This window comes from Procambarus clarkii, unplaced genomic scaffold (genome assembly GCF_040958095.1).
Source record: "Procambarus clarkii isolate CNS0578487 unplaced genomic scaffold, FALCON_Pclarkii_2.0 HiC_scaffold_118, whole genome shotgun sequence".
Taxonomy (NCBI): Eukaryota; Metazoa; Arthropoda; class Malacostraca; order Decapoda; family Cambaridae; genus Procambarus; species Procambarus clarkii.
The window spans coordinates 678,128-693,786 of NW_027189151.1; positions in this window are offsets into that span (position 1 = coordinate 678,128).

Consider the following 15,659-nt stretch of genomic DNA (forward strand, 5'->3'; position numbering starts at 1 on the left):
AGACTGAAAATTCACAAAAACGTGGGAAAACTGCAAAATATTGCCTAATTCGATGATATTTTGTTTAAATCACATAAAGGAAAAGGGGATGATAAACGTCAAAATATTGCTAAATTCGATGATTTTTCGTACGAAACAAAATGCAAGAAAACTTGCTTAAAATGCAATATTATGCGACATTCTGAGATTTGAAGGCCAAATCAGATATAGTGATACAACATTAAATAGTATCGAAATATTGGTAAAAATGAATATATTTTCGTAATAACAAACTACATGATTAACGTTAAAAAGTCACTATTTTACCATATTTGAGAATTTTAACTTCAAATCATAGAGCGAGGTTTCGTATTATTTAGATCCAAGAAAAGACATATGACATATGTCTTTTTATATGATGTTGAAGGCATATGATGTTGTTTCCAATACAAAAGATAAAACCAATGTGTTTTCATTAGATTTAACTAAAATATTCGTGATTTTCCGTTTATATTACCGATGGAAGATGTACACGTAAAACCGTTCTAATCCGGCTGAAACGTCGATATATGCAATAAAAACTGAACTTCTCACCTTTTCAATATCCTACACAGTATTTTAACGAGAAACAAATAGTTGATTGAAAATGAAGTATTTAAGGTTAATTTCTAATCAATTATGTGTTTGCATCATTTTTATCGAATATTTAATGAGTTAATAACAATAAACTGAAAATTCACAAAAAACGTGGAAAAATGGCAAAATATTGCTTAATTCGATGATATTTTGTTTAAATCACATAAAGGAAAAGGGGAAGATAAACGTCAAAATATTGCTAAATTCGATGATTTTTCGTACGAAACAAAATGCAAGAAAACTTGCTTAAAATGCAATATTACGCGACATTCTGAGATTTGAAGGCCAAATCACATATCGTGATATTACATGAAATAGTATCGAAATATTGGTAAAAATGAATACATTTACGTAATATCATACTACATGATTAACGTGAAAAAGTCACTATTTTAACATATTTGAGGATTTTAACTTCAAATCATAGAGCGAGGTTTCGTATTATTTAGATCCAAGAAAAGACATATGACAATGTTGTTTCCAATACAAATGATAAAAATCAATGTGTTTTCATAATAATTAACTAAAATGTTCCTGATTTTCCGTTTATATTACCGATGGAAGATGTACACGAAAACCGCTCTATTCCGGCTAAACGTCGATATATGCAATAGAAACAGAACTTCTCCCCTTTTCAATATCTTACTCAGTATTTTAACGAGAAACAAATAGTTGATTGAAAATGAAGTATTTAAGGTTATTATCTAATCAATTATGTGTTTGCATCATTTTTATCGTATATATAGTGAATTAATACCCATAAACTCAAAATTCACAAAAACGTGGAAAACGGCAAAATATTGCCTAATTCGATGATATTTTGTTTAAATCACATAGAGGAAAAGGGGATGATAAACGTCAAAATATTGCTAAATTCGATGATTTTTCGTACGAAACAAAATGCAAGAAAACTTGCTTAAAATGCAATATTATGCGACATTCTGAGATTTGAAGGCCAAATCAGATATCGTGGTACAACATGAAATAGTATCGAAATATTGGTAAAAATGAATATATTTTCGTAATATCAAACTACATGATTAACGTTAAAAAGTCACTATTTTACCATATTTGAGGATTTTAACTTCAAATCATAGAGCGAGGTTTCGTATTATTTTGATCCAAGAAATGACATATGACAATGTTGTTTCTAATCCAAATGATAAAAATCAATGTGTTTTGATTAGAATTAACTAAAATGTTCCTGATTTTCCGTTTATATTACCGATGGAAGATGTACACGAAAACCGCTCTAATCCGGCTGAATGAAATTCACAATACCCATAATGAATTAATATAATGAATTAATACCCATAAACTGAAAATTCACAAAAACGTGGAAAACGGCAAAATATTGCCTAATTCGATGATATTTTGTTTAAATCACATAGAGGAAAAGGGGATGATAAACGTCAAAATATTGCTAAATTCGATGATTTTTCGTACGAAACAAAATGCAAGAAAACTTGCTTAAAATGCAATATTATGCGACATTCTGAGATTTGAAGGCCAAATCACATATCGTGATACTACATGAAATAGTATCGAAATATTGGTAAAAATGAATATATTTACGTAATATAAAACTACATGAAAAACGTGAAAAAAGTCACTATTTTACCATATTTGAGGATTTTAACTTCAAATCATAGAGCGAGGTTTCGTATTATTTAGATCCAAGAAAAGACATATGACATATGTCTTTTCATATGATGTTGAAGACATATGATGTTGTTTCCAATACAAATGATAAAACCAATGTGTTTTCATTAGAATTAACTAAAATATTCCTGATTTTCCGTTTATATTACCGATGGAAGATGTACACGTAAAACCGTTCTAATCCGGCTGAAACGTCGATATATGCAATAAAAATTGAACTTCTCACCTTTTCAATATCCTACACAGTATTTTAACGAGAAACAAATGGTTGATTGAAAATGAAGTATTTAAGGTTAATTTCTAATCAATTATGTGTTTGCATCATTTTTATCGTATATTTAATGAATTAATAACAATAAACTGAAAATTCACAAAAACGTGGAAAACGGCAAAATATTGCCTAATTCGATGATATTTTGTTTAATTCACATAGAGGAAAAGGGGATGATAAACGTCAAAATATTGCTAAATTCGATGATTTTTCGTACGAAACAAAATGCAAGAAAACTTGCTTAAAATGCAATATTATGCGACATTCTGAGATTTGAAGGCCAAATCAGATATAGTGATACAACATTAAATAGTATCGAAATATTGGTAAAAATGAATATATTTTCGTAATATCAAACTACATGATTAACGTTAAAAAGTCACTATTCTACCATATTTGAGAATTTTAACTTCAAATCATAGAGCGAGGTTTCGTATTATTTAGATCCAAGAAAAGACATATGACATATGATGTTGAAGACATATGATGTTGTTTCCAATACAAATTATAAAACCAATGTGTTTTCATTAGATTTAACTAAAATATTCCTGATTTTCCATTTATATTACCGATGGAAGATGTACACGTAAAACCGTTCTAATCCGGCTGAAATTCGATATTTGCAATAAAAACTGAACTTCTCACCTTTTCAATATCCTACACAGTATTTTAACGAGAAACAAATGGTTGATTGAAAATGAAGTATTTAAGGTTATTATCTAATCAATTATGTGTTTGCATCATTTTTATCGTATATATAATGAATTAATACCCATAGACTGAAAATTCACAAAAACGTGGAAAAACGGCAAAATATTGCCTAATTCGATGATATTTTGTTTAAATCACATAAGGGAAAAGGGGATGATAAACGTCAAAATATTGCTAAATTCGATGATTTTTCGTACGAAACAAAATGCAAGAAAACTTGCTTAAAATGCAATATTATGCGAAATTCTGAGATTTGAAAGCTAAATCACATATCGTGATACTACATGAAATTGTATCGAAATATGGGTAAAAATGAATATATTTACGTAATATCAAACAACATGAAAAACGTGAAAAAGTCTCTATTTTACCATATTTGAGGATTTTAACTTCAAATCATAGAGCGAGGTTTCGTATTATTTAGATCCAAGAAAAGACATATGACATATGTCTTTTCATATGATGTTGAAGACATATGATGTTGTTTCCAATACAAATGATAAAACCAATGTGTTTTCATTAGAATTAACTAAAATTCTAACTAGAATTAGAATTAACTAAAATATTCCTGATTTTCCGTTTATATTACCGATGGAAGATGTACACGTAAAATCGTTCTAATCCGGCTGAAACGTCGATATATGCAATAAAAACTGAACTTCTCACCTTTTCAATATCCTACACAGTATTTTAACGAGAAACAAATGGTTGATTGAAAATGAAGTATTTAAGGTTAATTTCTAATAAATTATGTGTTTGCATCATTTTTATCGTATATTTAATGAATTAATAACAATAAACTGAAAATACACAAAAACGTGGAAAACGGCAAAATATTGCCTAATTCGATGATATTTTGTTTAAATCACATAGAGGAAAAGGGGGATGATAAACGTCAAAATATTACATTCGATGATTTTTCGTACGAAACAAAATGCAAGAAACTTGCTTAAAATGCAATATTATGCGACATTCTGAGATTTGAAGGCCAAATCACATATCGTGATACTACATGAAATAGTATCGAAATATTGGTAAAAATGAATATATTTACGTAATATAAAACTACATGAAAAACGTGAAAAAAGTCACTATTTTACCATATTTGAGGATTTTAACTTCAAATCATAGAGCGAGGTTTCGTATTATTTAGATCCAAGAAAAGACATGACATATGTCTTTTCATATGATGTTGAAGACATATGATGTTGTTTCCAATACAAATGATAAAACCAATGTGTTTTCATTAGAATTAACTAAAATGTTCCTGATTTTCCGTTTATATTACCGATGGAAGATGTACACGTAAAACCGTTCTAATCCGGCTGAAACGTCGATATATGCAATAAAAACTCAACTTCTCACCTGTTCAATATCCTACACAGTATTTGAACGAGAAACAAATGGTTGATTGAAAATGAAGTATTTAAGGTTAATTTCTAATCAATTATGTGTTTGCATCATTTTTATCGAATATATAATGAATTAATAACAATAAACTGAAAATTCACAAAAAACGTGGAAAAATGGCAAAATATTGCTTAATTCGGTTATATTTTGTTTAAATCCGATAAAGGAAAAGGGGAAGATAAACGTCAAAATATTGCTAAATTCGATGATTTTTCGTACGAAACAAAATGCAAGAAAACTTGCTTAAAATGCAATATTACGCGACATTCTGAGATTTGAAGGCCAAATCACATATCGTGATATTACATGAAATAGTATCGAAATATTGGTAAAAATGAATATATTTACGTAATATCACACTACATGATTAACGTGAAAAAGTCACTATTTTAACATATTTGAGGATTTTAACTTCAAATCATAGAGCGAGGTTTCGTATTATTTAGATCCAAGAAAAGACATATGACAATGTTGTTTCCAATACAGATGATAAAAATCAATGTGTTTTCATAATAATTAACTAAAATGTTCCTGATTTTCCGTTTATATTACCGATGGAAGATGTACACGAAAACCGCTCTATTCCGGCTAAACGTCGATATATGCAATAGAAACAGAACTTCTCCCCTTTTCAATATCTTACTCAGTATTTTAACGAGAAACAAATAGTTGATTGAAAATGAAGTATTTAAGGTTATTATCTAATCAATTATGTGTTTGCATCATTTTTATCGTATATATAGTGAATTAATACCCATAAACTCAAAATTCACAAAAACGTGGAAAACGGCAAAATATTGCCTAATTCGATGATATTTTGTTTAAATCACATAGAGGAAAAGGGGATGATAAACGTCAAAATATTGCTAAATTCGATGATTTTTCGTACGAAACAAAATGCAAGAAAACTTGCTTAAAATGCAATATTATGCGACATTCTGAGATTTGAAGGCCAAATCAGATATCGTGATACAACATGAAATAGTATCGAAATATTGGTAAAAATGAATATATTTTCGTAATATCAAACTACATGATTAACGTTAAAAAGTCACTATTTTACCATATTTGAGGATTTTAACTTCAAATCATAGAGCGAGGTTTCGTATTATTTAGATCCAAGAAAAGACATATGACATATGTCTTTTCATATGATGTTGAAGACATATGATGTTGTTTCCAATACAAATGATAAAACCAATGTGTTTTCATTAGAATTAACTAAAATATTCCTGATTTTCCGTTTATATTACCGATGGAAGATGTACACGTAAAACCGTTCTAATCCGGCTGAAACGACGATATATGCAATAAAAATTGAACTTCTCACCTTTTCAATATCCTACACAGTATTTTAACGAGAAACAAATGGTTGATTGAAAATGAAGTATTTAAGGTTAATTTCTAATCAATTATGTGTTTGCATCATTTTTATCGTATATTTAATGAATTAATAACAATAAACTGAAAATTCACAAAAACGTGGAAAACGGCAAAATATTGCCTAATTCGATGATATTTTGTTTAAATCACATAGAGGAAAAGGGGATGATAAACGTCAAAATATTGCTAAATTCAATGATTTTTCGTACGAAACAAAATGCAAGAAAACTTGCTTAAAATGCAATATTATGCGACATTCTGAGATTTGAAGGCCAAATCAGATATAGTGATACAACATTAAATAGTATCGAAATATTGGTAAAAATGAATATATTTTCGTAATATCAAACTACATGATTAACGTTAAAAAGTCACTATTTTACCATATTTGAGAATTTTAACTTCAAATCATAGAGCGAGGTTTCGTATTATTTAGATCCAAGAAAAGACATATGACATATGATGTTGAAGACATATGATGTTGTTTCCAATACAAATGATAAAACCAATGTGTTTTCATTAGATTTAACTAAATATTCCTGATTTTCCATTTATATTACCGATGGAAGATGTACACGTAAAACCGTTCTAATCCGGCTGAAATTCGATATATGCAATAAAAACTGAACTTCTCACCTTTTCAATATCCTACACAGTATTTTAACGAGAAACAAATGGTTGATTGAAAATGAAGTATTTAAGGTTATTATCTAATCAATTATGTGTTTGCATCATTTTTATCGTATATATAATGAATTAATACCCATAGACTGAAAATTCACAAAAACGTGGAAAAACGGCAAAATATTGCCTAATTCGATAATATTTTGTTTAAATCACATAAGGGAAAAGGGGATGATAAACGTCAAAATATTGCTAAATTCGATGATTTTTCGTACGAAACAAAATGAAAGAAAACTTGCTTAAAATGCAATATTATGCGAAATTCTGAGATTTGAAAGCTTAATCACATATCGTGATACTACATGAAATTGTATCGAAATATGGGTAAAAATGAATATATTTTCGTAATATCAAACTACATGATTAACGTTAAAAAGTCACTATTTTACCATATTTGAGAATTTTAACTTCAAATCATAGAGCGAGGTTTCGTATTATTTAGATCCAAGAAAAGACATATGACATATGTCTTTTCATATGATGTTGAAGACATATGATGTTGTTTCCAATACAAATGATAAAACCAATGTGTTTTCATTAGATTTAACTAAAATATTCCTGATTTTTCGTTTATATTACCGATGGAAGATGTACACGTAAAACCGTTCTAATCCGGCTGAAATTCGATATATGCAATAAAAACTGAACTCACCTTTTCAATATCCTACACAGTATTTTAACGAGAAACAAATGGTTGATTGAAAATGAAGTATTTAAGGTTATTATCTAATCAATTATGTGTTTGCATCATTTTTATCGTATATATAATGAATTAATACCCATAGACTGAAAATTCACAAAAACGTGGGAAAACTGCAAAATATTGCCTAATTCGATGATATTTTGTTTAAATCACATAAAGGAAAAGGGGATGATAAACGTCAAAATATTGCTAAATTCGATGATTTTTCGTACGAAACAAAATGCAAGAAAACTTGCTTAAAATGCAATATTATGAGACATTCTGAGATTTGAAGGCCAAATCAGATATAGTGATACAACATTAAATAGTATTGAAATATTGGTAAAAATGAATATATTTTCGTAATAACAAACTACATGATTAACGTTAAAAAGTCACTATTTTACCATATTTGAGGATTTTAACTTCAAATCATAGAGCGAGGTTTCGTATTATTTAGATCCAAGAAAAGACATATGACATATGTCTTTTCATATGATGTTGAAGACATATGATGTTGTTTCCAATACAAATGATAAAACCAATGTGTTTTCATTAGAATAACTAAAATATTCCTGATTTTCCGTTTATATTACCGATGGAAGATGTACACGTAAAACCGTTCTAATCCGGCTGAAACGTCGATATATGCAATAAAAACTGAACTTCTCACCTTTTCAATATCCTACACAGTATTTTAACGAGAAACAAATGGTTGATTGAAAATGAAGTATTTAAGGTTAATTTCTAATCAATTATGTGTTTGCATCATTTTTATCGTATATTTAATGAATTAATAACAATAAACTGAAAATTCACAAAAACGTGGAAAACGGCAAAATATTGCCTAATTCGATGATATTTTGTTTAAATCACATAGAGGAAAAGGGGGATGATAAACGTCAAAATATTACATTCGATGATTTTTCGTACGAAACAAAATGCAAGAAAACTTGCTTAAAATGCAATATTATGCGACATTCTGAGATTTGAAGGCCAAATCACATATCGTGATACTACATGAAATAGTATCGAAATATTGGTAAAAATGAATATATTTACGTAATATAAAACTGCATGAAAAACGTGAAAAAAGTCACTATTTTACCATATTTGAGGATTTTAACTTCAAATCATAGAGCGAGGTTTCGTATTATTTAGATCCAAGAAAAGACATGACATATGTCTTTTCATATGATGTTGAAGACATATGATGTTGTTTCCAATACAAATGATAAAACCAATGTGTTTTCATTAGAATTAACTAAAATGTTCCTGATTTTCCGTTTATATTACCGATGAAAGATGTACACGTAAAACCGTTCTAATCCGGCTGAAACGTCGATATATGCAATAAAAACTCAACTTCTCACCTTTTCAATATCCTACACAGTATTTGAACGAGAAACAAATGGTTGATTGAAAATGAAGTATTTAAGGTTAATTTCTAATCAATTATGTGTTTGCATCATTATTATCGAATATTTAATGAATTAATAACAATAAACTGAAAATTCACAAAAAACGTGGAAAAATGGCAAAATATTGCTTAATTCGGGGATATTTTGTTTAAATCCCATAAAGGAAAAGGGGAAGATAAACGTCAAAATATTGCTAAATTCGATGATTTTTCGTACGAAACAAAATGCAAGAAAACTTGCTTAAAATGCAATATTACGCGACATTCTGAGATTTGAAGGCCAAATCACACATCGTGATACTACATGAAATAGTATCGAAATATTGGTAAAAATGAATATATTTACGTAATATCAAACTACATGATTAACGTGAAAAAGTCACTATTTTACCATATTTGAGGATTTTTAACTTCAAATCATAGAGCGAGGTTTCGTATTATTTAGATCCAAGAAAAGACATATGACAATGTTGTTTCCTTAACAAATGATAAAAATCAATGTGTTTTCATAAGAATTAACTAAAATGTTCCTGATTTTCCGTATATATTACCGATGGAAGATGTACACGAAAACCGCTCTATTCCGGCTGAAACGTCGATATATGCAATAAAAACTGAACTTCTCCCCTTTTCAATATCTTACTCAGTATTTTAACGAGAAACAAATAGTTGTTTGAAAATGAAGTATTTAAGGTTATTATCAAATCAATTATGTGTTTGCATCATTTTTATCGTATATATAATGAATTAATACCCATAAACTGAAAATTCACAAAAACATGGAAAACGGCAAAATATTGCCTAATTCGATGATATTTTGTTTAAATCACATAGAGGAAAAGGGGATGATAAACGTCAAAATATTGCTAAATTCGATGATTTTTCGTACGAAACAAAATGCAAGAAAACTTGCTTAAAATGCAATATTATGCGACATTCTGAGATTTGAAGGCCAAATCAGATATAGTGATACAACATTAAATAGTATCGAAATATTGGTAAAAATGAATATATTTTCGTAATATCAAACTACATGATTAACGTTAAGAAGTCACTATTTTACCATATTTGAGAATTTTAACTTCAAATCATAGAGCGAGGTTTCGTATTATTTAGATCCAAGAATAGACATATGACATATGTCTTTTCATATGATGTTGAAGACATATGATGTTGTTTCCAATACAAATGATAAAACCAATGTGTTTTCATTAGAATTAACTAAAATTCTAACTAGAATTAGAATTAACTAAAATATTCCTGATTTTCCGTTTATATTACCGATGGAAGATGTACACGTAAAACCGTTCTAATCCGGCTGAAACGTCGATATATGCAATAAAAACTGAACTTCTCACCTTTTCAATATCCTACACAGTATTTTAACGAGAAACAAATGGTTGATTGAAAATGAAGTATTTAAGGTTAATTTCTAATCAAGTATGTGTTTGCATCATTTTTATCGTATATTTAATGAATTAATAACAATAAACTGAAAATACACAAAAACGTGGAAAACGGCAAAATATTGCCTAATTCGATGATATTTTGTTTAAATCACATAGAGGAAAAGGGGGATGATAAACGTCAAAATATTACATTCGATGATTTTTCGTACGAAACAAAATGCAAGAAAACTTGCTTAAAATGCAATATTATGCGACATTCTGAGATTTGAAGGCCAAATCACATATCGTGATACTACATGAAATAGTATCGAAATATTGGTAAAAATGAATATATTTACGTAATATAAAACTACATGAAAAACGTGAAAAAAGTCACTATTTTACCATATTTGAGGATTTTAACTTCAAATCATAGAGCGAGGTTTCGTATTATTTAGATCCAAGAAAAGACATGACATATGTCTTTTCATATGATGTTGAAGACATATGATGTTGTTTCCAATACAAATGATAAAACCAATGTGTTTTCATTAGAATTAACTAAAATGTTCCTGATTTTCCGTTTATATTACCGATGGAAGATGTACACGTAAAACTGTTCTAATCCGGCTGAAACGTCGATATATGCAATAAAAACTCAACTTCTCACCTTTTCAATATCCTACACAGTATTTGAACGAGAAACAAATGGTTGATTGAAAATGAAGTATTTAAGGTTAATTTCTAATCAATTATGTGTTTGCATCATTTTTATCGAATATATAATGAATTAATAACAATAAACTGAAAATTCACAAAAAACGTGGAAAAATGGCAAAATATTGCTTAATTCGGTGATATTTTGTTTAAATCCGATAAAGGAAAAGGGGAAGATAAACGTCAAAATATTGCTAAATTCGATGATTTTTCGTACGAAACAAAATGCAAGAAAACTTGCTTAAAATGCAATATTACGCGACATTCTGAGATTCAAACTACATGATTAACGTGAAAAAGTCACTATTTTACCATATTTGAGGATTTTTAACTTCAAATCATAGAGCGAGGTTTCGTATTATTTAGATCCAAGAAAAGACATATGACAATGTTGTTTCCATAACAAATGATAAAAATCAATGTGTTTTCATAAGAATTAACTAAAATGTTCCTGATTTTCCGTTTATATTACCGATGGAAGATGTACACGAAAACCGCTCTATTCCGGCTGAAACGTCGATATATGCAATAAAAACTGAACTTCTCCCCTTTTCAATATCTTACTCAGTATTTTAACGAGAAACAAATAGTTGTTTGAAAATGAAGTATTTAAGGTTATTATCAAATCAATTATGTGTTTGCATCATTTTTATCGTATATATAATGAATTAATACCCATAAACTGAAAATTCACAAAAACATGGAAAACGGCAAAATATTGCCTAATTCGATGATATTTTGTTTAAATCACATAGAGGAAAAGGGGATGATAAACGTCAAAATATTGCTAAATTCGATGATTTTTCGTACGAAACAAAATGCAAGAAAAATTGCTTAAAATGCAATATTACGCGACATTCTGAGATTCAAACTACATGATTAACGTGAAAAAGTCACTATTTTACCATATTTGAGGATTTTTAACTTCAAATCATAGAGCGAGGTTTCGTATTATTTAGATCCAAGAAAAGACATATGACAATGTTGTTTCCATAACAAATGATAAAAATCAATGTGTTTTCATAAGAATTAACTAAAATGTTCCTGATTTTCCGTTTATATTACCGATGGAAGATGTACACGAAAACCGCTCTATTCCGGCTGAAACGTCGATATATGCAATAAAAACTGAACTTCTCCCCTTTTCAATATCTTACTCAGTATTTTAACGAGAAACAAATAGTTGTTTGAAAATGAAGTATTTAAGGTTATTATCAAATCAATTATGTGTTTGCATCATTTTTATCGTATATATAATGAATTAATACCCATAAACTGAAAATTCACAAAAACATGGAAAACGGCAAAATATTGCCTAATTCGATGATATTTTGTTTAAATCACATAGAGGAAAAGGGGATGATAAACGTCAAAATATTGCTAAATTCGATGATTTTTCGTACGAAACAAAATGCAAGAAAACTTGCTTAAAATGCAATATTATGCGACATTCTGAGATTTGAAGGCCAAATCAGATATAGTGATACAACATTAAATAGTATCGAAATATTGGTAAAAATGAATATATTTTCGTAATATCAAACTACATGATTAACGTTAAGAAGTCACTATTTTACCATATTTGAGAATTTTAACTTCAAATCATAGAGCGAGGTTTCGTATTATTTAGATCCAAGAAAAGACATATGACATATGTCTTTTCATATGATGTTGAAGACATATGATGTTGTTTCCAATACAAATAATAAAACCAATGTGTTTTCATTAGATTTAACTAAAATATTCCTGATTTTCCGTTTATATTACCGATGGAAGATGTACACGTAAAACCGTTCTAATCCGGCTGAAATTCGATATATGCAATAAAAACTGAACTTCTCACCTTTTCAATATCCTACACAGTATTTTAACGAGAAACAAATGGTTGATTGAAAATGAAGTTTTTAAGGTTATTATCTAATCAATTATGTGTTTGCATCATTTTTATCGTATATATAATGAATTAATACCCATAGACTGAAAATTCACAAAAACGTGGAAAAACGGCAAAATATTGCCTAATTCGATGATATTTTGTTTAAATCACATAAAGGAAAAGGGGATGATAAACGTCAAAATATTGCTAAATTCGATGATTTTCGTACGAAACAAAATGCAAGAAAACTTGCTTAAAATGCAATATTTTTCGAAATTCTGAGATTTGAAAGGTAAATCACATATTGTGATACTACATGAAATAGTATCGAAATATGGGTAAAAATTAATATATTTACGTAATATCAAACTACATGAAAAACGTGAAAAAGTCTATTTTACCATATTTGAGGATTTTAACTTCAAATCATAGAGCGAGGGTTTCGTATTATTTAGATCCAAGAAAAGACATATGACATATGTCTTTTCATATGATGTTGAAGACATATGATGTTGTTTCCAATACAAATGATAAAACCAATGTGTTTTCATTAGAATTAACTAAAATTCTAACTAGAATTAGAATTAACTAAAATATTCCTGATTTTCCGTTTATATTACCGATGGAAGATGTACACGTAAAACCGTTCTAATCCGGCTGAAACGTCGATATATGCAATAAAAACTGAACTTCTCACCTTTTCAATATCCTACACAGTATTTTAACGAGAAACAAATGGTTGATTGAAAATGAAGTATTTAAGGTTAATTTCTAATCAAGTATGTGTTTGCATCATTTTTATCGTATATTTAATGAATTAATAACAATAAACTGAAAATACACAAAAACGTGGAAAACGGCAAAATATTGCCTAATTCGATGATATTTTGTTTAAATCACATAGAGGAAAAGGGGGATGATAAACGTCAAAATATTACATTCGATGATTTTTCGTACGAAACAAAATGCAAGAAAACTTGCTTAAAATGCAATATTATGCGACATTCTGAGATTTGAAGGCCAAATCACATATCGTGATACTACATGAAATAGTATCGAAATATTGGTAAAAATGAATATATTTACGTAATATAAAACTACATGAAAAACGTGAAAAAAGTCACTATTTTACCATATTTGAGGATTTTAACTTCAAATCATAGAGCGAGGTTTCGTATTATTTAGATCCAAGAAAAGACATGACATATGTCTTTTCATATGATGTTGAAGACATATGATGTTGTTTCCAATACAAATGATAAAACCAATGTGTTTTCATTAGAATTAACTAAAATGTTCCTGATTTTCCGTTTATATTACCGATGGAAGATGTACACGTAAAACTGTTCTAATCCGGCTGAAACGTCGATATATGCAATAAAAACTCAACTTCTCACCTTTTCAATATCCTACACAGTATTTGAACGAGAAACAAATGGTTGATTGAAAATGAAGTATTTAAGGTTAATTTCTAATCAATTATGTGTTTGCATCATTTTTATCGAATATATAATGAATTAATAACAATAAACTGAAAATTCACAAAAAACGTGGAAAAATGGCAAAATATTGCTTAATTCGGTGATATTTTGTTTAAATCCGATAAAGGAAAAGGGGAAGATAAACGTCAAAATATTGCTAAATTCGATGATTTTTCGTACGAAACAAAATGCAAGAAAACTTGCTTAAAATGCAATATTACGCGACATTCTGAGATTCAAACTACATGATTAACGTGAAAAAGTCACTATTTTACCATATTTGAGGATTTTTAACTTCAAATCATAGAGCGAGGTTTCGTATTATTTAGATCCAAGAAAAGACATATGACAATGTTGTTTCCATAACAAATGATAAAAATCAATGTGTTTTCATAAGAATTAACTAAAATGTTCCTGATTTTCCGTTTATATTACCGATGGAAGATGTACACGAAAACCGCTCTATTCCGGCTGAAACGTCGATATATGCAATAAAAACTGAACTTCTCCCCTTTTCAATATCTTACTCAGTATTTTAACGAGAAACAAATAGTTGTTTGAAAATGAAGTATTTAAGGTTATTATCAAATCAATTATGTGTTTGCATCATTTTTATCGTATATATAATGAATTAATACCCATAAACTGAAAATTCACAAAAACATGGAAAACGGCAAAATATTGCCTAATTCGATGATATTTTGTTTAAATCACATAGAGGAAAAGGGGATGATAAACGTCAAAATATTGCTAAATTCGATGATTTTTCGTACGAAACAAAATGCAAGAAAAATTGCTTAAAATGCAATATTACGCGACATTCTGAGATTCAAACTACATGATTAACGTGAAAAAGTCACTATTTTACCATATTTGAGGATTTTTAACTTCAAATCATAGAGCGAGGTTTCGTATTATTTAGATCCAAGAAAAGACATATGACAATGTTGTTTCCATAACAAATGATAAAAATCAATGTGTTTTCATAAGAATTAACTAAAATGTTCCTGATTTTCCGTTTATATTACCGATGGAAGATGTACACGAAAACCGCTCTATTCCGGCTGAAACGTCGATATATGCAATAAAAACTGAACTTCTCCCCTTTTCAATATCTTACTCAGTATTTTAACGAGAAACAAATAGTTGTTTGAAAATGAAGTATTTAAGGTTATTATCAAATCAATTATGTGTTTGCATCATTTTTATCGTATATATAATGAATTAATACCCATAAACTGAAAATTCACAAAAACATGGAAAACGGCAAAATATTGCCTAATTCGATGATATTTTGTTTAAATCACATAGAGGAAAAGGGGATGATAAACGTCAAAATATTGCTAAATTCGATGATTT